Source organism: Sus scrofa, chromosome 4 (genome assembly GCF_054392235.1).
Source record: "Sus scrofa isolate SSC_HxYL_T2T_F1_AM1 chromosome 4, Sscrofa_HxYL_maternal_Yorkshire_Landrace_v2.0, whole genome shotgun sequence".
NCBI classification, from domain to species: Eukaryota; Metazoa; Chordata; class Mammalia; order Artiodactyla; family Suidae; genus Sus; species Sus scrofa.
In genome coordinates, this window is record NC_139386.1 from 34926201 (window position 1) to 34950952 (window position 24752).

The 24752-nt window shown below is 45.4% G+C and overlaps 1 protein-coding gene across 12 annotated transcripts in view; it reads left to right on the plus strand.

The window, feature by feature from the left end:
- Positions 1–12127: 12127 nt before the first annotated feature.
- The window catches only part of NCALD (neurocalcin delta), a 454841-nt gene continuing 442216 nt past the window's right edge, over positions 12128–24752 (plus strand). For 6 of the 12 annotated variants that reach the window (NM_001445053.1, NM_001445051.1, NM_001445056.1 and 3 more), the window contains exon 1: positions 12545–12691. The gene's annotated coding sequence lies outside the window, so the exon portion shown is untranslated. Of the gene's footprint in view, positions 12265–12544; positions 12692–22801; positions 22843–24752 lie in introns of those variants that run through there. The other 6 variants (XM_085020466.1, XM_085020460.1, XM_085020456.1 and 3 more) reach the window with 3 other exon arrangements.

Below are 24752 nucleotides of genomic sequence, written 5' to 3' on the forward strand. Positions count from 1 at the left end.
CAGCTTTGCGGGCAGGAGTCTGGAGGGAGAGAAATCCTGATTTGTAGTCTTTTGTCAATTCTGTTGTGTAAATACCTCCACTGGCTTGCAAAATTCCTGTTTAACCATCAGTTTCTCATAACTCCAGTGCTTAGCTATCATCTCAAGGTTGGTGCCATCACCTTTGGCTGCCTGGAAGAAGGATCTCCTTGGTGAGCTGCACATCATCCTGGTTGCCACTTGACCAGAGACCCAGGGAACGTGTTGAAGGCTGTAGATGAACCGCAAAAATGATGAAATGATCTGAGGCTGGTGCCAGAGGAAGCAGGTGGGCGAGGGCCTCCATTCAGCTTGCTCTCTTGGTCTTGGCAGCTCTGCAGCCAGCAGGGGACCAGAAAACATGGCCTCCTGTCCCCTGAGCTGCAGTCTCCTCTGCACTCATTCTTGATGAATTGCAGGCAAAGCAACAGGCTGGACTTGCAGGAAGGGAAATTATTTTCTTTCTCTTGCTCCTTCTCTCCTTCCTTCCCTCCCTCCCTTCCTTCTTTTCTCTCTCTCTCTTCCTCTCTCTCTTTTTTTCTCTCTTTCTTTTTCTTTTTTTGCTTTTTAGGGCCACGCCCATGGCATATGGAAGTTCCCAGGCTGGGAGTGAAACCTGAGCTGCAGCTGTCAGCCTCCGCCACAGCCACAGCAACGCCAGATCCAAGCCACGTTGGAAACTTACAGTGTAGCTCATGGCAACGCTGGATCCTTAACCTACTGAGCAGGGCCAGGATTGAACCCGCCTCCTCATGGATACTAGTAGGATTTGTTACCACTGAGCCAATGGAGACTCTCAGGAAGCTATTTTTTTTCTTTGGAATACTTGCCTTGAACACAAACAAGTATGTTTTGAGGCCTAAATGAATGCAGCAAACCTCTGCCTGTGGTCAAGGTGACTTGGTATTACTCAGGCTTTCCTCCACCTTATACAAAACTTGCAGAACATGATGTGGTGGGCGCAGCAGGGATGGTCTGGCTGATAGGAGTTGTCAAGGTGTTTGATGGAAACATTACCCCCTCTGATCATGGCTCAGTTTGTATGGTTTTTCTTTGGCGTTTTGGGTGATGTTCTAGGAGAAAATCTGTACGCGATGAATCCTTCTATCTTGCAGATGAATCGAAGCTATTCGGAGAAGTGCCAAGAGGATAGAAAGAAAGTATTTTATGTTACTTATTTTTTGTCTTTTTAGGGCTGCACCTGGAGCATATGGAAGTTCCTAGGCTAGGGGTTGAGTCGGAGCTGTACGTGCCAGCCTATGCTACAGCCACAACAACGCCAGATCCGAGCCACATCTGTGACCTATGCCACAGCTCACAGCGACGCCAGATCCTTAACCCACTGAGCAAGGCCAGGGATCGAACCTGCATTCTCATGGATGCTAGTCAGACTCATTGCGCTGAGCCATGACGGGAACTCTGGGGGTAGAGAGGAAGCATAAGGAGGCTCTCAGGTGAATGAATGAGGGTTGGAAGGCTGGTGCTGCCTTGCACAGTGGGTAAGAATGAGGCAAGGAATTTAGGGCCAAATACTCAAGCCACACAGGCAAAAATATTGTCTTACATTCTAAGTTAAAACTCAGGAAGATGGTTCTGGAGTCAAAGCCCTGAGCTCTCAAATGAGAAAGACCTGGGCCTGTGTATTAGTTCCCTATTGCTGCTGTAACAAATTACCACAAACTTGGTAGCTTACAACAACACAAATATATTATCTTAAAGTTCTGGAGTTCAGAAGTCTGGACTGGGACTCACTGGGCCAACATCAGGGTGTTGGTGTGGTTGTCTGCCTTTCTGAAGACCCAAGGGAAAAATCTGTTTCCTTGTCTTTTCCTGTTTTTAGAGGCCACCCACATTCCTCTGCTCTGGGACCCCTTCCTCTATCTTCACAGCCAGCAGCGCTGCATCTCTGTCTGACTGGTTTCTGTTGCTCATCTCTCTCTCTACCTCTTCTTCTGCTCCCTTTCTTCTACTTTTAAGGTCTCTTGTGGATATACTGGCCCACCTAGTCATCTAGGATGATCTCCCTATTTAAGGCCAATGGATTAGTAATCCTAATTCTGTCTGAATCTTTAATTCCCCTTTGCCCTGTGTTATTTATAGGTCCTGAGGATTCAGAGATGGACATCGTTGAAGGGCTGTTATTGTGCTTAATGACCTATTTCTTGATTCCAATCCAGTATCTTTAGAGTGATATAGCCTTGGGCAAGTCACTAAACTTTTTAAGTCTCATTAGATAGTGGGGTGATAGCAGTACCTTCCTCATGGGCTTTTGGTGAAGATTAGATGTGCTTAAAAGGATGCCTGGACCATACCAAACACTCAGTGAATGTTAGCTGGTTTTGTTTTAGACCTCAATTATGTTTGCTCACCTTGGCTCTGGGTTAGAGACCCCTCTTTTTTTTTTTTTTGGCTTTTCTAGGGCCACTTCCTGCAGCATATGGAGGTTCCCAGGCTAGGGGTCTAATTGGAGCTGTAGCCACCGGCCTATGCCAGAGCCACAGCAATGCGGGATCTGAGCTGCATCTGTGACCTACATCACAGCTCATGGCAATGCTGGATCCTTAACCCACTGAGCAAGGCCAGGGATCGAACCCACAACCTCATGGTTCCTAGTCAGATTCGTTAACCACTGCGCTATAACAGGAACTCCAGGAGACCCCTCTTTTGAATTTCCACGGAGGCCTGTCCTTCAGCAACCATAGCTCATGCTACATTTCATTGTCACCATCTGTTCATGTGTCTCTTTTCTCTGTTAAACAGAGTTCCCTGACAGTGGGGGGACTAGCTTATATATCTTTGTGACTCCTTCATGCCTGGCACAGAAGAGGCTTCCCCGGTAAAAGATTGGGTTGAAGTGTGTCACCATTAAGAGTGAAGAATGAGGAGTTTCTGTTGTGGCTTAGTGGATTAAGAACCATAGTGTCCATGAGGATGTGGGTTCAATCTCTGGCCTTGCTCAGTGGGGTAGGGGTCTGGCGTCGCCACAAGCTTTCATATGCCACAGGTGTGGCCGTAAAAAAGGGAAAACAAACAAACAACAACAACAAACAAGAGTGGAGAATGTGTCTTTTTCTGATCGCAAAAAGCCCCGCAAAATTCATGGATAAAGTTTTCTCAGCTGCTTAATTTTCTCCCATAACATTTTCCTCAAACTTTTGGAACATCTTGCTTTTGTCTTCTATGGAGCACTTGCAGATTAAACAAAAACGTTATTACAAAGTATATTAATTGATGAGAATATTTATTTTAGAAGGTCATTATTAATTTAGACAACGTTTAGAAAATAAACAGGGAGTTCCTGCTGTGGCACAGTGGGTTAACGAGCCAGACTGCCTCTGTGGATGTGCCGGTTGGATCCCCAGCAAAACACAGTGGGTTAAAGGATCTGGCGTTGCTATAGCTATGGCATAGGTTGCAGCTCTGGCTGAGATTCGATTCCTGGCCCAGGAACTTCCATATGCTGTGAGTATGGCCAAAAAGAAAGAGAAAGAAAGAAAGGAAGAAAGAAAAAATAATTGATGATTCAGCTACCTCTGTCAAAACGGTATTGGTCTACTTTTTCACCTGTGTGTTTTGGAGACTCGGAGTGGGATTGAAGTAATACTGGTTAGCACCAGTGAATAATCCATTTTAATAAAAACCTTTCTATTCTCCCTCCCTGCCCCCCAGTGATATTGTGATTTTGGTGGGATATGTCCGCACATTCTTAGCCAGTGGGCATGAGCTATAATTAAATGAAACTATGTTATTAAATACACATGTAGGAGGTTAAAAACATCACAATCTAGATGAAGGGGTATGAAGATAGGATCACCCCTGATGGGAGATGAAGGAAGAGACACTTACATGAGATCCTTTTATAGAACTGGTTGAAGAGGAAATAGGAGATAGGAGAAATTCAAAACTCCTATGGAAGATGACAGGCTCAAAGTATCTCAAAGGGAGCCCACAAGTTCTGAGGCTTCATAACCAAGAGGAAGACTCCTCTGTGGGCAAAATCTGGAAAAGACTGGCTTTGGGGTGGCTATGAGGAATATAGCTTTTTTCTTTTTTGGGGGGCTGCCCCATGGCATATGGAGTTCCCAAGCCAGGGATCCGATCCAAGCTGCAGTTGGATCCTTTAACCCACTGTGCAGGGCCAGGGATGGCACCTGCCTCCTAGTGCTGCAGAGATGTGCCGATGCCATTGTGCCACAGCGGGAACTCCGAGGAATATGGCTTTGATGTAATGCTCAGTGTCTTCAGTTAGATCTCAGTAGGCAGGTGTTCTCTCCTTCGAGGATCTAGGGAAGTGAGTGGGTAGAGCAAGTGCGTTCCTGCATCAGAACATCAACATTGCCTTGCACCACGGGCTGCTGTGTGAGCCCTCCCTGCTAGACCCTAGGTGGTGAGGGTGCATGCTGAGCCTTCATTTCTGTATATAGAGAGAAGATTCTACCCAGCACATCGAAAACACTGAATAAATATTTGTTGTTGAATAAAAGAGCTTGTCTTGTAGAATTTAAGAACCAGAAGGGAGCAAAGAGCCTAGTCGTTTCCACATCTATCTAGACATCAGAATTGCCTGTGGGGGTTCCCGTCGTGGCTCAGTGGTTAACGAATCCGACTAGGAACTATGAGGTTGCGGGTTCGGTCCCTGCCCTTGCTCAGTGGGTTAACGATCCGGCGTTGCCGTGAGCTGTGGTGTAGGTCGCAGACGCGGCTCAGATCCCGCGTTGCTGTGGCTCTGGCGTTGGCTGGTGGCTACAGCTCCGATTCGACCCCTAGCCTGGGAACCTCCATATGCCACGGGAGCAGCCCAAGAAATAGCAAAAAGACAAAAAAAAAAAAAAAAGAATTGCCTGTGGAGTGTGTGGGGGTTCTTTTTAGAAATCCTGGTTCTAGAATACACAGAGGATACACCACTTGTTCCCTCCACGGGACACAACCCAAAGTACCCCCCTCATCAGACTGAATTCTTTTCTCTGACAATCAGTAGCAAGGCAAGGATGTCTGCTCTCACTACTGTCATTCAACATAAAACTAGAAGTTCTAGCAAGTACTATAAGGTAAGAAAAAGAGAGAGAAGCCATAGAGATTAGAAAAGAGGAAAGAAAACTCTCCCTATTCCCCAATGCCATGATTGTCCTCATAGGAAATCCCAAGGATTCTACAAAGAAGTTCCTAGAACTATAAAGTGGGTTTATCAAGGTCACAGGATACAAAGCCGGTCTACAAAAACCAATCATATTTTCTATACATAAGCCATAAACCACTGAAGATGGAAATTTACATGTTCAATAGTACACAGCAAAAGAAATACAGTGATAAGACTAAAGATATGCAGGATCTTTATGTTCAAAACTAAAAAACAAGAAGTCAAAGATGTAAATGGATATTTATCATGTTCATGGATTATAAAACTGAACATTTTTAAGATGTTAATTCTCCCCAAATTGATCTATAGATTTAATGCAATCACAATAAAAATGTCAGGGGTCTTATAGATACTGACATGGTGATTCTTAAGTGTATGTGAAAAGGCAAAAGAGATAAGAACGCTAAGACAGTTTTGAAAAAGAACAAAGTTGGAGGATTTGTACCACTTGATGTCAAGACTCATTAAAAACCACGGTAGGAGTTCCCGTTGCGGCTCAGTGGTTAACGAATCCGACTAGGAACCATGAGGTTGCGGGTTCGGTCCCTGGCCTTGCTCAGTGGGTGAAGGATCCGGCGTTGCCGTGAGCTGTGGTGTAGGTCACAGATGCGGCTCGGATCTGGCGTGGCCGTGGCTGTGGTGTAGGCTGGCAGCTACAGCTTTGATTAGACCCCTAGCCTGGGAACCTCCATATGCCGAGGGAGTGGCCCTAGAAACGTCAAAAAGACAAAAAAACAAAAACAAACAAACAAACAAACAAAAAAACCCCACAGTAAGGAAGACAGTGTGGTACTGACAAAAGCACGGACACATAGATCCATGTGTGAGTCAGAAATAAATCCACACAAATAGGGTTAAATGGTTTTTGACAAAGGTGCAAGGTGATTAAATGGAGGAAAAAAATAGTCTTTTCAATAAATAGTGTTGAAACTATTGGATATCCATAAGCAAAAAAAAAAAAAAATAGTTCCTGTTGTGGTTCATCAGAAACGAATCTGACTAGTAACCATGAGGATCCAGATTTGATCCCTGGTCTCACTAGGTTAGGGATCTGGCATTGCTGTGAGTTGTAATGTAGGTCACAGATGTGGATTGAATCTGGCGTTGCTGTGGCTCTGGCGTGGGCCAGCCCCTAGCCTGGGACCTTCCATATGCTGCAGGAATGGCCCTAAAAAAGACAGGGAAAAAAACAAACAAACCCCAAACCTTGACCTCATGCTTTGTACAAAAATGAACTGAAAAATGGATCATAGAGCTGAATATAAAATCTAAAACTGTAAAACTTTTAGGAGAAAATCTTTGTGACCTGGGATTAGGCAAAGAGTTACTAGATACGATACCATAAATCTGATGCATAAAGGAAAAAGTTGATCAATTAGACAGGAAAAAATTGATCAATTAGACTTCATCAAAATGAAATCTTTTGCTCTGTAAAGGATCATGGTAAGAGAATGCCCACTGGGAGAAAAATATTTTCAAATCACCTAACTAACAAAGAATTTGTATCCAGTATCTAACTCTTCAATAAGCAAGCAAATCAATTAAGACACAGAACATTTTTGGAAAAGGTATTTTAGTGGAATGCAATAGGTGTCAAATAAGCAAAAACTACTACACACCATTTAAAATGGTTTAAAATAAAACAAAACAAAAACCTTTGCATATCAAATCCTGGAATGAATGCAGAACAACCAAACACTCATATATTGCTCTTGGGAATGTAATTTCAAAAGTGGTTTGGCTGTTTCTTATATAAGTAAACATATACTCACTGTGGGAGCCAGAAAACCCAGTCCTGTGTATTTACCCAAGTGAATTGATAATTTCTATTCACACAAAAGCCTGTAGGCCAATATTTACAGTTGTTTTATTCATAGTTTCCCTAAACTGGAAATAACCTAAACTTCCTTCAACTGTGAGTGGATAAATAACTTGTACTCAACAACACAGATGAATCTCACATGCATTGTACTCAGTGAAAGAAGCTGGTTTTGAAAGACTACATCTTTCTTTTTTTTTCTTTTTAGGGTGGAACCTGCAGCACATGGAAGTTGCCGGGCTAGGGGTTGAGTTGGAGCTACAGCTGCTGGCCTACACCACAGCCACAGCAATGCCAGATCCGAGCCACATCTGTGACCTATGCCACAGCTTGAAGTGACACTGGATCCTTAACTCACTGAGAGAGGCCATGGATTGAAACTGCATCCTCATGAGTTCTTAACCTGCTGAGCCACAAAGGGAATTCTGAAAAGCTACATCTTGCATGATTTCACTGATAGGACATTTTTTTTTTTCTCTTTGTCTGAGCCCCTGGCATGTAGAAGTTTCTGGGCCAGGGATTGAACCTGTACCACAGCAGTGACTCAAGCCAGAGCAGTCAAAACCCTGGATCCTTAATCCACTAAGCCATCAGGGAACTCCATGATATGACATTCTTGAATGGACAACATGTAGAAGAAAAAAAAAAAAATCAGTGTTTTCCAGGGTTAGAGCAGGGGGAGTGCCTGACTACAAGAGGCAGCAACATTTTCAGAGTGATGGTGCCATTTTGAATCTTGATGGTGGTGAAGGATTTATCAAAATTTGCCAAACTGTTCCTTTAAAAAGTGAATTTTACTGTATATAAATTAAAAAAAAATTTTTAAAGGGCCTTCATTGGTTTTGTATTATTCTTAGAATAAATTCCAAGCTAAGTTCTGTATTCTTTATCCTGACTTGCAAAGCAGTGCATGACCTGGCCCTGCCCCTCTGACCACATTGTCTTTCACACTCCCCCTTTGAGCCCATTGTACTGTCCTCATTTGATGCCCCAGGTCCACTGATGATAAGGCACCAACCTGCTCGAGTAAATCGAGCCATGGTAATAGAGCCAGGTTGCTGCTACTTCTGTCACTACCTCGGATGGAATCTCTCCATTTGGTCTTGAGTACAGCCCAACAATGCCTCACCTCTCACCATATGCCTTTGGCCTTCTGCCTTGGGACTTCCCTCCTCCTGGCCGGACCCCTGCGTGGTGACCACTGACATGCAGTTGGAGTGCGGATCCCCAGTTAAGACTGACCCATGGGAGAAAGGAGCCTGCAAACACATCTTCTCTCTTCCTAACACACCGGTACTCTTTCCCTGACCCCGGATAGATGTTTGAAGCTTCAGAAGCACTATGTTGCTTCTCCGTAGACCAGAAATCAACATGGTCCTCTTGAATTCTTCTTCAGCCTGTCCACTGATGCCTCCATGCTCCCTCCTACGTGGTTCCTACGTGCTTCCTGCAGGCTTGAGCACAACCATCAGCTGTGTAACATACTTCCTCGCAGCTGCACTCCCTCTCTTCCGGACTCACTCCTCTTCTCTTTCAGTCCTTTCCTGCGATTTCACTTTCCTATGGTCCTATCACCTAACCTTTTGCTTGGACTCGACTTTCTAGGGAGTCCAGCCAAAGACACCCACTAAGCTTCAGTCACATGATTTGTGTTCTCCGAAAAAGCTATGTGTTTTCCCCTCAAATTGGAGCTTTTCCCATGTTTTCTCTGCCTAGCTCTTTCCCTGGTTCTTCCAGTGTATAACTCTATGTGAATTCTTGACATAGGACTTATTCGATGTGAATCTTATGTGTTCTATCTATCATCTATCACCTATCTATTTACTGTCTCTGGAACATGAATCTTGCCTGCTTTGTTTAGTGCTATGTCCTGAGGACCTAGAATATTTCAAAGCACATAGGAGGCCCTTAGGAAATATTTGCGGGAGTAGATGCATGAATGCATGGCACTGTTGACTTAGCTAGCCCCAAATTCACACACTTGGTTACTTCCTTGAGAAAAGCTTGCAATTCAGTGCCCAGAGTTGACCAAATGCCAGAGGTCTGTCTCAGCACATTAGACCACTGGAAGTGGGACACTCTTAGCATGGACTCAAGGCTAGTTGTTTCAAGTGCCTGTATCACACAGCTAAAGAGCATTTTAGAAAGTAGGGCCAACATTTAGGTATAAATTTTTGTGCCTTTGAGTTAGACAAAGTCATTTAGATACAGCACCAAAAGTACAAGCAACAAAGGAAAACAGATAATTTATACTTCATCAAAATTTAAAAAAAACCCAACTTTTTTTGCTTCAAAGGATACCACCAAAATAATGAAAAGACAGAATGAGGGGAAATATTTTCAAATTACCTATTTGACAAAGGACTTATAACTAGAATAGACAAAGAACACATTACCTGAATAATACATAAAAAAGACAAATAGCTAAGTTAAAAAGCGTAATGGATCTGAATATTTCTCCAAAGAAGATAACCATATGGAAGGATGATCAACATCATTAGCTGTGAAAAATGCAAATCAGAACCATGAGATACCACTTCACATGCACTAAGATGATGTATACTTAAAAACTGGCAAATAACAAGTGCTGGCAAGCGTGTCGAGAAACTGGACCATTCAAACACTGCTGATGAAAATGTAAAATGGTGCAGCTGCTTTGGAAACCAGTGTGGAAGTTCCTTAAAATGTTAAACATAGAGTTACCATGTGACTCAGCAATTCTACTCCTAGATATAAACCCAAGAAAAACAAAAAACAGGAGTTCCCATCGAGGCGCGGTGGAAACGAATCCAACTAGGAATCATGAAGTTTCGGGTTTGATCCCTGGCCTTGGTCCGTGGGTTAAGGATCCAGCATTGCCTTGAGCTGTGGTGTAGGTCGAAGATGAGGCTCGGATCCCGCGTTGCCGTGGCCCTGGCATAGGCCTTCGGCTACAGCTCTGATTAGACCCTTAGCCTGGAAACCTCCATATGCTGTGGGTGCAGCCCTAAAAAGACAAAAGACAAAAAAAAAGAAAAGAAAAACAAAAACATACATCCACACAAAAACCTATACATGAATATTCATAGCAGCCTTATTTATAATAGCCCCAAAGTAGAAACAAACCAAATATTCAACTGAAGAATAAACAAAATATATATCTATACTATGGAATATCACTTGTTCATAAAAAGGAATGAAGTATTGATGACATGGATGGACCTTGAAAATATCATGCTAAATGAAAGAAAGCAGTCACAAAAGATTTCATATGGTAGGAAGACCTTAATTTATATGAGCTTTCTATAATAGGCAAATCTATAGAGCAAAAAAAGTAGATTAATGGTTGCAAGGGGCTAGCAGTTGGGAAAAAAAAGGATATGAATGCTAATAAACACGGCATTTCTTTGTGAGGTGATCAAAATCTGTTCTAAAATTGATTGCAGTGGTAATTGTACCCCTCTGAATATACTAAAAACATCAAATTGTAAATTTTTTATTTTTTAAATTAAATTTTTTTGGCTATGCCTGAGGGTATGTGGAAGTTCCTGGGCCAGGGATTGAAGACAAACCGCAGTAGGGACCTGAGCCACCCACTGCAATAAAAATGCTGGATCCTTAACCCATTACACCACAAGGGAACTCCCAAATTGTATACTTTAAATGGGTGAATTGTATGCTACATGTGTTATATTTTAACAAAGGTTTTTTTTGTTTGTTTGTTTTTTTAAAGCAGAGGTCATTAAAGCAAAATTAAAAAATAGAGAAAGTGGGTTTTAAAATCGTTCTCCCTCAGACACACCCTGACCCCAAGCACGGCCACTTTCTCACCACTGCCTTCTACTCACTGAAGTTCTGCCTGCAGTCTGTAGGCAATGACCAGGCCTAAACTGCCCAGACCACAGGTTACGAAATGATAATCTAGGGACCCCTTGTGGCCTACAGATTTTTTTTTTTTTTAAAGCCTATGGAGCATTTAAAGTATTTTTAAAATTAGTTACCAACACTTTAAAATTAGAAGAGTTCACATTACATGTGGGTTCTTGGCTTCTCTGGAGGCAGAGAGACAAAACAAAATCCAAATGAAAATAAGCCCAACTTAACAGCCGGCCTGGACCTGCATTTCCCACGCGGAAAAATGAGACTGTCCTTTTTAGGGCTTGATGTCCTTCCCAGTTTGCCCCTGTACAACCAGCCAAAGTCACTTCTTTGTTACTTGTTTTTAATCCCTTAGGGACATTTGAGTTTGCAATACCTGCTCAGACCTTTCCCTGCATCAAAACTTCCTTGTTTGTCATCCCATTGCCTTTGGCTGTGTTTGGTGATTGGCTCATCCCTGGGTTTCCAACCCTGGCTGCACATCAGAATCTCCTGGGGCCCTTGTAAAAACCCCAGGCAAGGCTGCACCCCCAGCAGTTAAATCAGAATCTGTGCGGGTGGAGCCCAGGCCTGCCAGTAAAAACACACACACACAAAATCCAATTCCCTAAGTGATTCCAAAGTGCATCCAGGAAGGCAATCCCCCCAGACTAATCCGCTAGAATTCAAGAACAAATTTTAGCATCCAATAATGCTTCAATGTCCTCTCAGATCACTTTTGTTTCTTTAAGCTTTGCCTGAAGGAGTAAATGATGTGGAAATGGAAAGCAGAACCAAGAGGATGGTTTTGGTCAGCTGAACCTTGTGCTTGATTTTCAAATCAAAGTTGGCGGATGTTTGGACCTAAATGTAACTGTCATTTCTATAACTGTTAGTCACATTAAAAGATTTTTGTCATCATTTTAACAAGCATGGACAAGTCAGGGGCCTTTACGGCTTTACACAGTGCCTTTTGGTTATTTGTAACCAGCAAGTGTTTGAATCCATGGATTTGACTTGCTACTGAGATCTTCGGTGGGTTCTGGAAATATTGCTGGGGTTGACAAGCACTGGAAATGATGGTGGTTTTTTGAGAGGTCATGAGCGGCCAGCACAGCAGTACAGGAACATGTACTGGCAGTAACTTGATAAATATTGCTTGAATAAATTGACAAGACATTTGCTTCTCATCATCTCCAGGGGAGATGGAAAATTTGGTGACATTCTGCCATTGGGCGACAGGAGGCGGGGTGGGGGGGGACGTAGGGGGTGGTGGTAAGAGAGCCCTTAGGTGGCCTTCTTTCCAGCTTTTTGTTAAGCTCTGGGCGGAGAACACACTGATGGGGCAAAGCAGCTCACCCCACCTGGTGGGTCTGTCCTTCCAAGTTTCCCTTGAACTTCACAGCTGCGTAGCGGGGACCCTAGGGTCTCCCAACGGAAGGAAGCCTAGAAGGTGATGCTCTATGTTGAATCTGGCCTTCCCACGCCCGTAACACGCAAACGGATGGGGACCCCTTGGAAAGTGCCAGTGTAGCCTAGCTGAAAGCCTGGGAGTGGGCTGGGACTAGGGGTACAATGGCGATGATAAGCTCGTGGCGGCCCCGGGGCCACATGGGGTGTTCACTGCACCTGCAAACGCCGCGCCCCAGCTTGGCCCCCTGCACCCCAGCGGCCCGCCCACCTTGGGGAGGCTGCCTTCGGAGTCGCACTGGGGAGGGGGGGTTGGCGGCCGCCACGCGGGAGGCTGCGAGCGAGGCTGGGGAGGGGGGCGCGGCAGGCGGCGGTGCTGTCCAGGGGGAGGCGGGCGGAGGGAAGGCGCTGCCGCCGCCACTGCCGCCGCCTCACCCGCGGCGACACAGACACCGGGAGCGGCAGAGGCGGTGAGTCGCAGCGCCTTCCCTCGGCTTCTCCGAAGCCAGAGTGGACTCGGAGTCGCAGCCGGGGCGGGTGTGCGGGGGCGGTGGCGCCGTGAGCGGCTGCTGAGGGGACCCGCGCGCTCCGGGCGCGGCGGGCGCCGGGGTGGGCGCGAGGAGCGCGAAGTCCTGGGGACCCGGTCCCCGCAGCCCCGCCCGGGCGCAGCTCATCTTGTCAGTTCCCCTGTCCTTCCCTCAATGCCTTTGAGGGAACATAAAACAAAACCACAGACCTTGAGGATGGTGGCGAAAAAGAAGAGAGCAACTTTGCAGAGGGACGCGCAGAGGCGTGCAGGGCAGGCAGGATTAGGGGCGCGCTGCATCGGAAGGGGGCGTTCGTGCGCCTGGTGGCCCGGACCCCAGAAGCATCCCTCCCGGGGTTGGGGGGAAGGGAGGGAGGAGGCTGGGGTCGTGGGCACCCGCCGGCTCCAGGCCTTCGAGTTGGCCCGGAGCCGCGGCAGTAGGCATTTGCGAGTTGTGGGCGCCTGGGGAGGGGGCTTTGGGAACCACCAAAAGGCGCCAGTTGAACCTAGAGGAGGAAGTGGTTTGCATTTTGGACTCAGGACCTGAAAGATTTGTGTCTCTTGCCCTCGAGGAGTCGGGAAGGGGTGTGCTGGGGAGATGTGTTTGAGTGTTTTTCAGTGCATACCGATTTATTTTTAGCTCCCAGAGAAGCAGGATGTGCAAAGTGGGTTGTATCAGCCCGGGAGGGGCAGGAGGTCTCCCTGTCCGCAGGAAATACACAAGTTTTTTGCTGCAGATGCTTGCTTTAACTTTCATACTTGGAGAAAAAGCCAGTTGGCTCTCTGAAGGTCTCCCCGCCAGGGCCACTTTCTTTCTGCGGGTCTGTGTGGGGCTGCAGACCAGGCCAGCATGCTTCTGTTGTTAAGCCCTGGCCCCCAGTCGCGGTACATGTTCCACTCCTTAGGGCAACTGGTGTGAAACACCGAAGAAGGACTGCCGAGGTCTCACTCGCTGAGAAGGAAACCACATGGGCTTGCTTAAGTTTTCCCACTTCTGACTGATCTGAAAATAACAGACCTGAGCCTCTGTATTACCAACAGGAGGCTTTGCTCTCAGGGTTTCTTAGACGTCATTGGCAATGCTTGTGAGTTTTTCACTCCAACGGGGAGATGCCTGTGTTTTAGGGTCAAATGCAGAATGACAGGACTGCAGAGGAGAAAGGGGTGGTGGGTGATGGAAAGAGTGTGAGGACCTGAGAGGTGCTGGTTGAGGGCTAAATACAGATTTGGGGTTGGGGCTTCCTTCAGAAGGGGAGGCGTAAGCAGCTTGAAATCCAAATGTTCAGGTACCTAAGCCAGACCCTTGGCATTTGCCCCAGAGTCTCCTTCCTTTCAGCATATCCGAGTCCATACTAAATACCCACTGTCTGTACGTGTGCTTAGCAGAGTGGGCTGTGAGGAGCAGCCAGACTGCTGGATTTGAATTCTAGTTGGGACATGAATGGTTCTTAGACTTTCGGCTCCTTGCCTCCCCCCCCCTTTGGCCACATCTGCAGCCTGTGGAAGTTCCCCGGCCAGGGATCAAACATGCGCCATAGCAGTGACCAGAGCTACAGCAGTGACAATGCTGGATCCTTAATGTGCTTAGCCACAAGGGAACCCCTTGGGCTCCTTAACCTCTGTGTTTCCTAATCTTCGGCTTGCAGCTGATAATAGGTACCAAACCTAGTTCAGGAGATAAAGTGAATGAATGCAAAGAAAGCACTTCACAGTGTCTTGTCATCTGCAAGTGCTGCATAAATGGAGCTCTTATTATTTTTTTGTTGTTGTTGATGTCTGCCTCCTTCTCTCAGTTCCTCTTGTCACTGATTTAGTTTATAACCTCATCTCTTCTTCCCTGAGTGTTCCAATAGTCTTCACAAGCTGGCTCCTTGCTTCAAATCAGGACATTCTTGCTTCAGTCAATTCTGCAAACCGAAACTAGAATGCTGGTTTCGAGACAAAAATCTAAGCCAGTTATTCGGCTTAATTTCCTTCAGAGGTTTTCTGTGGCTTTCGGGATAGAGTTTGAACTCCAAGACTTTCACGAGCCTGCCAACCTTATCTCCTAAGCCTCCCCATGTGTAGCCTTGGCTCAAGCCACTGAGTCTCAGGACCTGTCGTCTTCCCACCCTTCCTTGTCTGGTCAACTCCTAGGCATTCTTCCTTCCTCAGCTGCAGGGATGCTGCCTCCCGGCAGACCTCTTGGGACTTTGTCCCTGCTAGCTGACTGAGCTGCCATTGCTTCTTGCTGGAATATTCCCAAGCACACACCTCTCTCATCACTCTGCATCAGCATCTACATAGGTCTTCCTTAGCAGTAAATGCCTTGAGAGGTGCCCTGTGATTGTCCATAGTTGTTTGTTAGATGAACAAGTGAACATCAGTCATACTACTCTGCAATAAAAAACTTTCAGGAATACTGAAGAATCAAGTGTTGGTTAAAAGAAATATGACAAAACTATCTTGGAATAATTTCAGAGATTTTTTTTTCTTAATTTAAGGGATCAGACTAACGATGGAGAAATGTAGTGATCTGAGCTATTTCCTTACTTTCCTCATAACAATGTTGGACATCTCCGACTGGCCGTGGGGAGTGGTGGGTCGGCTCTCCGAGGGATTGTGCAGTGAGTTTGGTTCTGGAGGCAGAGGTGAAGGTTACCACATGCATGGGCTTTGTAGCTCTTCCTTGGATTTTTGCTCCCTCAGAGTGTGGGTTTCAGTGTGTCCTAGGATTGATGAGAACAGGAAGTCTCCTGTCATCTAAGTTCCTTAGTACATTTCAGGCAATTCAGTGCATTCTGTGGATGCACTTCCGACTGAGGTGGCATTTCCAAGGGCTCGGTGACTGAGCGCCCAAGAGCCCTGCAGAGGAATATAAGATAGCGCCTGGATCTCTGGGACAGCTCCAGAATCTGATTTCAAGACTCCAGACCAGGGGGCTTTTATGAAATGAAACATTTAAAAACAAAAAGCCTTTTGCATTTCAAAGGGTGGTAAACAAAACAAGTCAAAACACAAAAAAGACGATGTAGTAGAGACCATACCTAAAATACTACCCAGTTCTTTATAGAAAACCTGCCAACTGCTGTTCTGGAGCAGAGACAACTGGTTTCATTTTGCCTGTCATCTTTGATTGATTGGTAGTGGCTTCCTGAAGTGCCGAGTCCAAAGAGGAAGCCAAGGCTGGGTCCAGGCTCTCAGTAGGAAAGAGTGCTGCAGTCAATTAGTGATGTCTGTCAGGGTGTGGGATTAGGCAGTAGGGACAGCCAGGCTTGGTCCTCACTAGACCTCTGTCTCTATCCTTATGATAGAATATCACTGGAGAACAATGAAGGCAGAAATTAAGAACAGAGCGCATGAGTTAGAAGTGATCCCCGGAAGAAACCGGAACCTTCCACCACAGCAATGAACTATGGCTGCTGTTGACATTAATAGCTTCCGTTTATTGAGTGTGTGCTCTCCATATATGTATTTCATCTTTGTAATAATTTTTTCAGGAGATACTTAATTAGGATTCAATTCTGTTGCAAGGATCAGGAACCCCAAAGCTCAGACTATTTTGAGTGAAAAAAAAGAACATTATTTTGGTTCTGATAACTCCTCAGTCCAGAGGAAGAAACTTCAAGTCTGGCTCGATTTAGGGCTCAAGCATAATTATCAGCACCTGAATTCCATCTTCACATTTCTTGGTTTGCTTTCTTTGAGTTAGCACCATTTTTAGGCCCCTTTTCACTGCAGAATGGATGGAAGAGCTCTAGAGTTTATAGAGCTTATGTAGTCTGGGATTTAAGTCCATCTGGAAGGTGGGAGCCTCTATCCCAGCTTTGTTGGCAATGATAGGCTCTGGTCATTGGCTTTGATTGGGTCCCATGCCTGTTCCCGTGGCCCGAGTTCCACACTAGTCTAGGGCTTGGTCTTGGTTACAGGTTTTATCCCTGAACCATAGACTAAGAATTAGGAGCAAGGGTGTTTCTCCAGCAGAATATTGTTATACTGTCACCAGGAGATTGGCCAACAGATTTGGATAGAAAAGCAAAAGCTGTTCAGTACAGTAGTGTCAGCCTTGTCACTTAACAGATAAAGAAAACAGGCTTAGGGCTACTCAGTAACTTGCCCAAGGACACATGGCTAGCAGACAAAGGCGTTCTGATTTGAAACACCACAATTCATGCACTTAATAGAATTATTTGTGAACAGAATAATTTAAAGTGAGTTTAGCATGAAGCTCTGTTCTTTTCATTTTGAAAATGTTGGTAACTAACTTTAAGAAGTATTGGAGTTCCCATCATGGCGCAGTGGTTAACGAATCCGACTAGGAACCATGAGGTTGCGGGTTCGATCACTAGCCTCGCTCAGTGGGTTAAGTATCTGGTGTTGCCGTGAGTTGTGGTGTAGGTCGCAGATGTGGCTCGGATCCCACGTTGCTGTGGCTGTGGTGTAGACTGGCAGCTACAGCTCCGATTCGACCCCTAGGCTGGGAACCCCCATATGCTGTGGGAGCCGCCCAAGAAATGGCAAAAAGACCCAAAAAAAAAAAAAAAAAGAAGTATTAAGTACTGACTGATTAGAAGACATGAGAAAAGAAAACAGACTTCTTGGGCTAGATTTTTCTTCATGATTCAACTGTTTCAACTATATATGTATAGTCTGGGAACTTCCATGTGCTGCAGGTGTGGCCCTAAAAAGACTATATATATTTATAGGCCTATCTAGGCCTTTTTTAGGACTGTATTTACAGTCTTTATATATATATATAAAATATATAAATATAACGTATTTATATTTATATAGTCTTTTTAAGGCCACACCTGCAGCACATGGAAGTTCCCAGGCTAGGGGTCAAAGTTCTGGGTAGAAATTTCTCAGCCTGCGCCACAGCCACAGCAATGTGGGTCCCAGCTGCATCTGTCACCTACACCACAGCTCATGGCCATGCCAGATGCTTAACCCACTGAGCGAGGCCAGGGATCAAAGCCGTATCCGCATGGAAACTAGTCAGGTTCATTACCGTCGAGCTCTGACAGGAACTCCTCAACTGTTATTTTTGAGGCGTTTCTTTTTTTTTAAATTATTATTATTATTATTATTTTTGTCTTTTTTTGCTATTTCTTTGGGCCGCTCCCGTGGCATATGGAGGTTCCCAGGCTAGGGGTCTAATCGGAGCTGTAGCCACTGGCCTACGCCAGAGCCACAGCAACGCGGGATCCAAGCCGTGTCTGCAACCTACACCACAGCTCACGGCGACGCCGGATCGTTAACCAACTGAGCAAGGGCGGGGATCGAACCCACAACCTCATGGTTCCTAGTCGGATTCATTAACCACTGCGTCACGACGGGAACTCCATTTGAGGCGTTTCTATGTGCTTGACATTTTGTTAAGTTCTAGGGATTTGGATGAATATGATCTAGTCCCCTGTCTCGAAGGAATTTGTATTCCAGCATGAAAGTGCCAGACATAGTTAGGAAATGGTTCAGTGGAAACGCAGGGTATATGGGGGCGAGTGCAGGAGATGATCCCCCTTGATGGGCGTAGTATCCTTCCAGTTTGTTTTTCCCCAGTGCAATGTTTGGTGCAATAAGTGAGCAATAAATATTTCTTAAATACATTTAAAAATTGTGGCTAAATATACATAACATAAAATTTACATTTAACCTTTTTTTTTTTCTTTGGTTGTTCTTGTGGCATATAGAAGTTCCCGGGTCAGGGACTGAATCTGCACCATAGCAGTGATCAGAGGCACTGTAATGATAACACGGGATCCTTAACCCATTCCATCTGTGAAATTTGGAAGCAAGAAAAAGACATGCATGTTAGTTTTGAGGTCGTACCTCAAACTGAAAGTTATGGCCCAAGTACAGGATTAATGTTTAGTGAAGATGGAAAAGGCATTAAATATGTGCAGTGAAATATTTTGAGAGAGGGAGACCACATTCACATGACTTCTATTACAGTATATTGTTACAACTTTGATTTTCTTACAGGTATTGTTGTTAGTCTCTTACTGTGCTTAACTTACAAATTAAGCTTTACCACAGGTACGTATGTACAGGAACCATCATAGTATATATGGGGTTCAGTACTATCTGTTGTGTCAGACATCCATTGGGAGTCTTGGAACGTATCCTGCACAGGTAAGTGGGGGACCACTGTATTCAAAAAGATGTGGACAAGGTTAAGGGAAGTCACCCAGACTGGCTGGCAAAGTGTGAAACCTTTACCTCCCAGCCCTGGAAGGGTGACCTGAGAGAGTGGTTTCTGGAATTGCACTTCAGTAAAAGAATACAGCTCCTGTCAAGCTGTGGTCTGGCCAGGCAGCACCAGGTCCCCAACCACTCTTTTCCCTAGAATCTTCGACGGGTGCCTTCCGATTGGCCCAATCAGCCAGAGGCCAGAGGGCAAGAAATGCAGGGACTGCCTTGTACATAGAAATCAGCCTCCTGGGTCTGAGAGCTGAGTGGAGCAGGGAGAGGGCCGCATCTAGAGGGACAAAGCAGAGCTCAGTCAGCCCAAGGGAGCCTGCCCGTTCTCCTTTACAGGTGAGGGAACAAGAGGTTGAGTGACCTACTCTAGGTCAGTAGCTAGTAAGTTGTGGAGCTGGAATTTCAACCCAGGAACATTTCTTCAGCACATCCAGTTGGATCTGGAATGTGAGGTTTTCCTGAAACCTGTGTGTGTTGATTCTTTGATAATAATCTATACAAATCTAGCTCGGCTGTCAAAATGTAGAGGAAGGGACTGCTCGGAAGGCCTGCCCCCCTTTTTTTCTAAATCACAATGTGTATTTTGTAGATATGTTTCGTAGTTGATTGGTTATATGTATACTTTTTCATTTTTATTTTTGTCTTTTTTGCCATTTCTAGGGCTGATTCTGTGGCATATGGAGGTTGCCAGGCTAGAGGTGTAATTGGAGCTGTAGCCACCGGCCTACACCACAGCCACAGCAACACAGGATCCGAGCTGCGTCTGCACAGCTCACGGCAACGCCAGATCCTTAACCCACTGAGCAAGGCCAGGGATCAAACCCACAACCTCATGGTTCCTAGTCGGATTCCTTGACCACTGAGCCACAAGGGGAACTCCCTGATTGATTATATTTTGATACAAAGTGTCTTCTATGTAATCTATGGGGTGACAGTATGTCCTTGAAACACACATAAAAAGACATATTTGTTTTGTTTTGCTTTTAGTGGAAGGTTCCAAAAGAGTTGACAGTATAACCGGGCTGCTTAAACATTGGAAGGAGAAGAGTGTTGAGGCCAAGGGAGATGGTGGTTTCCTTGGTGCTGTCCTGCTGGATTGGACACAGAAGGCCTTGTCTAGTGTGGTGGGGAGGAGAGGATAGGGGTGGGGGATGGAGGAGTGGGGGGGAGGGGTGGGGGGTAGAACCCATCTCCCCAGGGGCATGACTTGAGGGGCTCTCTAGCCGGAAAAAGCCCTGTGGGAGCCTGGGAATTATGATCTTCAAGTACGTGAAGTACTGCACCGGAAAGAGACTTATTCTGGGGCTAGAACGAGGCCTACTGTAGAAACAGAACGGGCTGCTTCGGAAGGCCTCATATTTTCCATTCCCAGAGTCTGTAAAGCTGAAGCCACAGGTGAGAGATGTGGCTGAGGGCTTGTATGAGTTTCCTGTGGCCTCTGTAACAAATTACCGCAAACTGGATGGCTTAAAATAATAGAAATTTAGTTTCTCACCGTTTTGGAGGCCAGAAATCTGAAATCAAGTCATCAGAAGGGCCAAGCTTTTCCCAGAGGCCCTGGAGGACAATTCTGTGCTTGCTTCTCCTAGTTTCTGGGCTGGAGGCTGCATCACTCCCACCTCTGCCTCCGGGGTCATGTGGCTTCCTTCTCTCCTCTGTGTGTCCCTTCTAAGGACATGTGTCCCTGGATTTAGGGCTCACCTGGATAATGATTTGGGATGATTTTCTTTTTCTACCAGTTTTACTGAGAAACGCTGACATCCATCACTCTCAGTTTAAGGTGTACAGCCTGATGGTTGAATGTACATGTCGTGTGAAATGATTGCACTAAGGCTCAGTGAACATCCATCACCTCATGTTGATACAATACGAAGAACAGAAAGAAGAAAAGAAAGAAAAGGTTCTTTTATGATGTCAACTCTCAGGATGTATCCTTTTAACCTCTTTCCCATCCATCACACAGCCGTGTTCCCAGAGTCATCCCATTGTACATTCTGTTCCTACCACTTACTCCTCTGACAACTTCAAGTTTGTACCTTTTGACCGTCTTCTTTCAGTCCCTTCCTCCCCCATCCTCTACATCTGGTAACCACAAGTCTGGTCTCTTTTTCTGTGAGTTTGGTGGGTTTTAACATTCTTTTGTTTTTAGATGCCACTTATAAGTGATATCATGTAATATTTGTCTCTGTCTGACTTACTAGCACCAATGCCTTTATGGTCCATCCATGTTGTTGCATATGGTGGGATTTTCTCATTTTTAATGGCTGAATAATGTTCCCATGTGTATATATACCACAACTTCTTTATACATTCATAATCAGTGGACACTTGGTTTGTTTCTGTGTCTTGGCTATTGTAAATAATGCTGTTATGAATATGGGGTTGCAGATAGTTTTCTGAGTTAGTGTTTTGCATATCCTTTAGATATCCTCTCAGAAATGGAGTTGCTGGGTCATAGGGTAGTTCTAATTTTAATTTTTTGAGGTCTTCCATACTGTTTTTCATAGAGGACACACCAATTTACAATCCCACCAACAGGGCACAAGGGTCTCCTTTTCTTCACATCCACACCAGCATTTGTGATCTCTTGTATTTTTAATGATGACCATTCTAACAGGGGTGAGGTGCTCTCTCATGGTTTTAGTTTTCATTTTATAGGATAATCTTATGTCAATATCTTCAACTTAATTATATCTGCAAAGACCTTTTTAACAAATAAGATCACATTCATCTGTTCCTGGGGTTAGGATTGGGCATATCTTTTGGGGGGCCACCATTCAACCCACAACAGTCTTCATGAGTATGCATTGCCACCCTTGATCTTCTGATTCTGTCATTATGCCCATAGATTTTATTTACTGCCTAGACTATAGGTTCCTTGATACAGGAGAGGTCTTGTAAATGCTTTTGAACTGGTCTGTTGACATTTCATTTTAACTTTAAGTGACAGAACAAACAAAATTCTTAGAATCTGCCATTCCTTATTTCTGAAATGAAGAGACGAGTGAAAGAAGCTCACAAAAACCAGTTTGATCTCTACCTTGGCTAGAAGTTTTCTGTGCTTTGCTTTGTCCAGTGGCTTTGGAGAAAATGAATAGATGAAGGGCACCTGCTGGCCCTATTCTGGTGCTCACGTGGGGTTGCTAGATGCTTTTATTTCTTATTTCTTATTTTTTTGCTTTCTAGGGTCATACCCGCAGCATATGAGGTTCCCAGGCTAAGGGTCGAATCAGAGCTGTAGCTGCTAGCCTATGCCATAGCCACAGCAATGCCAGGTCTGAGCCATGTCTGTAACCTACACCATAGCTCACGGCAATGCCGGATCCTTAACCCACTGAGCAGGGCCAGGAGGTGAACCCGCATCCTCATTCATTTCTGCTGAACCACAATGGGAACTCTGCTAGATGCTTTTGAAACTGTAAATACTCAGAGGAATCTTAGGGATGTTGGAGTGTTTTAGGAAAATGAAGCAGAAGCAATAAAGGCTCAAGTTTCTTGTCTTTCAGAAAACCCTGGCTTAGAAATATGGTTTGTAAATGTCTTCAGCCCCTCAACTAGCCTTTTATGCATGTATTTTCAATACTGAATCCCAAAGTGGGGCCTGTGCACATAAGCGGGACCTAGGCACATATGACAAGGTCAAGGGTAGCTTTGGCAATTACCTGGCTAATTCGATGGCTATAACTCATCAGGTGGAATATATCAAGAGAGTCCATCCCAGGGTGTAAATTATGCTATTTGTTTGTCTGTATTGATCACATTAACTGGTAAGAGCCAAAATCCATTTCCTTTGTGCTTTGGAGAGGCAGTTGTCATTAAGGCCATTTCTCTCCAGGGGGCAGCTAATTTTGGTTTCTCCGTCACTTTGCAGTGTGACTTCATAACAGAAAGAGGAAAGAAAAAAAAAAAAAGGTAAAATATCCCTTCACTTTATTATGTTATATATTCTGCTGTAACATTGTTGCTCTGGTTGATATTAACTTTGGATCTGTTTGCTTTGAGGAGTATACTTGGAATACTGTGATGCTTAGAAAATTTAATCTCACCAACTGAAGAAAATGGTTTGCCTTCCACAAGACTGGCTACATAATTTATGAGGCCCAGGGCAAAATGAAAATGTGAGGCCCTTGTTAAAAAGTTATTGAGAATTTCACGATGGTGTCAGCAGAGTATTAGACCAAGTAGGGGGCCCTTTTGAGCACAGTACGTTGTGGGACTGCACCTGTCACTTGCCCATGAAGCTGGCCCTGGTGTCACAGAGATGCTGAGCATGGCATCTTCTGGCTTATAAGCACCTTCTTGACCCCCAAAGAGCGCCCAGGCCAGTTTACTCCACTTTAGTTGAAGCATACTCTTCTATAGGGACAAGGACAGTGAGCAGCCTGGCCATCTTTTGTCACCTCCTCTTGTGTCCTCTCTCCTCCCTTATCTGCCTGGCTCTGTGCCCTGAGAGGTTGATCTCTACCATCAGCATCAGTGTCCGTCTTTGTCTTCTGATTTCTTTGTTTCTTTTTCTGCTTTTTAGGGCCGCACCCGTGGCATGTGGAGGTTCCCAGGCTAGGGGTCAAATCAGAGCTGCAGCTGCCAGCCTATGCCAGAGCCACAGCATCGCCGAATCCAAACCACCTATACCACAGCTCCTGGCAACACCAGATCCTTAACCCACTGAGCGAGGCCAGGAAATGAACCTGCATCCTCATGGATGCTGGTTGGGTTTGTTACTGCTGAGCCACAGCGGGAACTCCCTATCTTCTGATTGCTAGTACAGTGCAGACAGTGGTGGGTCTCGCTCACTGTTGGGAGTTGGGGTGGGGGAGTGTGAGTGGGGGAGGGAGGAGAGTGAGGGTATTTTTCTCCTTTGTCCCTCTTGCTGGGTTGCAGGCTTTGGGTTGGCTTTTCTGTGGCCAAAACCCACAGCTCCTTCGAGGCGTCCTCCCCCTCCAGCCATTCTCTCTGTGTCCTTTAGCCGCTCCCCCCCAACCCCTTGGGCACTTGGGCCTGGGATGGTAATGCTTCTAGCTGTTGTGAGCCTTCCCTGCTTTCCTGAACCCTCAGGCTGTCTCCTCTCTAGCCTCCTCCGAAGGATCTCAGAGTCCTCTGGGGCTGGCCTGGGCCCTGATGGATGCAGCCACCCACTGCCAGCTCTTGTCCGCAGCTTGAGCCCAAAGAAGGGCTGATGGCTCTGATACCAGGTGACTGCTGCCTCACCTCCTGGAGAAACCAGGCTTCAGGAAGCAGTGTGTCCACACTGCAGGGGTGGGGAATGTATGCTCGGGGAGTCGGGCATTTGAATTCTCTGGTGTGACTTCGGGTGAGTCATCTCATTTGCAAAATGAGCATAATGCTAATGCTTCGCATCTAGGGTTGTTTAGGGCGTGAAGTGACGTCACAGGGCATGCTTGGCACAGTGCCAGGTATGCAGTATGTGCTCATGAAGCCTGATGGCTTTTACCATTGCGTTTCTGGAGGGTCCCAGTTGAGTGGATACACTCTCTACTTTGTCTCTGATGTGGACCAAGGCATGTACAGCCTAGATCACACCAATAATTGTCACGTTTTCACTATTTCACAATTGTTTCAGGTGTTATTTCTATCTCTTCTGCCAGATTGTAGTGTTCTGGAGGTCAGGGATTCTGTCTCCAAAATCATTTTGGTATTCGTCTAAGTTCCCAACCTAGGTGCTAGTACATCATTAAGTGGTCAAGAAATACATCTTGGCTAAATGTAAAGTGACTATATAATTTACTGTTCACACTAGGACACTTTTGAGTGGGAAGCAGGGGAGCCTTTTTTTTTTTTTTTCTTTTGGTAGCCACACCTGC